Source organism: Octodon degus, unplaced genomic scaffold (genome assembly GCF_000260255.1).
Source record: "Octodon degus isolate 3935 unplaced genomic scaffold, OctDeg1.0 scaffold00157, whole genome shotgun sequence".
In the NCBI taxonomy this organism is placed as follows: domain Eukaryota; kingdom Metazoa; phylum Chordata; class Mammalia; order Rodentia; family Octodontidae; genus Octodon; species Octodon degus.
The window spans coordinates 3,761,630-3,763,255 of NW_004524733.1; positions in this window are offsets into that span (position 1 = coordinate 3,761,630).

Below are 1,626 nucleotides of genomic sequence, written 5' to 3' on the forward strand. Positions count from 1 at the left end.
GGGCTCACTAAATCCTTGAATTCAAGCTTCTTTTGCTAGGCATAGAAGGTGAATATGTTATTTATTAATCATTAATTAGAATAAATGAGAAGACATATTTTACCAGTATCATTATCTAAAATACATTGGGTAACCAGAAAGTTTTTCTCTTTACTTTACTTCATCTCATTATAGGGAGCCATTCTTTCTACTTTTAAATTTCTTTTTGGGGGACAGGGATATCAGTCAGGATCTTGCTATGTAGTCCAGGGCCTTGAACTCACTATGTAATCCAGGCTGACCTCAAACTCGGGGCAATCTTCCTGCCTCATCCTCCTGAGTGCTGTTACAGGCTTGCAATACCACACCTGGCTACATATTTAGTTTTGGAATAATAAGGTCTTGTACAGTTAAAAACCTCTATAAACTAACTTTTATTTCTGCCCACTATTCAGAGCCACACTGATAACAAACTGTAGTGGAAGTCATGCACTTCAATATGCACACTACCAAACAGCAACTCTGGCTTGCTGAGTTGTCTGGAGGTTACAACTTTTGTCATTTCTGGAAAAATATCCCATCTTCATCTCAAATGTAGGTGAAAATACATTTTTTTCAGCTGAAAATATTCTGGAACCTGACTGGTAATTTTTTCTGTGGTCATTATTTTCCTTCTCATCTGGGAAAATGCATATTTATAACCATCAATAAGCTTAATGTAGTTGCTAGAACTTCTCCCTTACACATCTAAAACCACAGGGCTACTTTTATGCTACATTTTTTTTCTGTATTTAAGGAAAGGTCTACAGAGTGTTCAGGGTCTCACTACATAGATTGGACTCCCAGGGATCTGCTTGTATTCAGCCTCCCAAGTGCTGGGATTACAGGCGAGCGCCACCACGCCCAGCATGCCGGGGATAGAACACTAGCCACAGCGTCTGCCTAAGCAGGCGCGTTAATCTGCTGAGCTATTTGGCCAGCCCTATGCTACATTTTGGATTACTCTTTTATTACTCAGCAGATACATTCAGTGTTCACTGTGTGCCAGATTTGGGAATTAGCACAAGCGATGCTCTCCGTTCCTTTTCTACCTCATTTTGTGCCTCAAGTACTTGATGAACTAGAATTAACCCAGCCACATTCTTATTCCGCACACCTTTTGGGGTGCTTAGCTAATGAATGTCACTTGTGAAACAGTGGAGAATGAGGAAATTGATTTTGCAATGATTCACAGATGCTTCCTCCTACTTTGTTGCCATTTTCCCCCACATCTGTCTGTCATCACAGATCCAAGGAGCAGACCTGCTTCTCTTCCCCCACCTTACCTAGCAATCACTCAGTGTCCCTGGTCTTTGTCATAGGGAGAATTTCTTCATAAACTTCAGTGTTCTCGTCAAATATAAGCTGGAGGCAATGCCAAAGTGAAAAGTAGTGAGGCTTTTACTTCTTGTGAGATCTACAAAGACATGTAAGGACATGAGAGACTCAGGGAAGATTTGTCTGGAAACAAGTAGCATGCACCCTCGTTCTACTTCCCTTAATGTTACCACACCTGCACAGGTTAATAAAGCTTTCCCATTAGTAGAAATCCAGGTGGGAAACAAGTAGCCTCTCTCAGTCTCCCTTTCTGTCTCTGTCTCTGTCTCT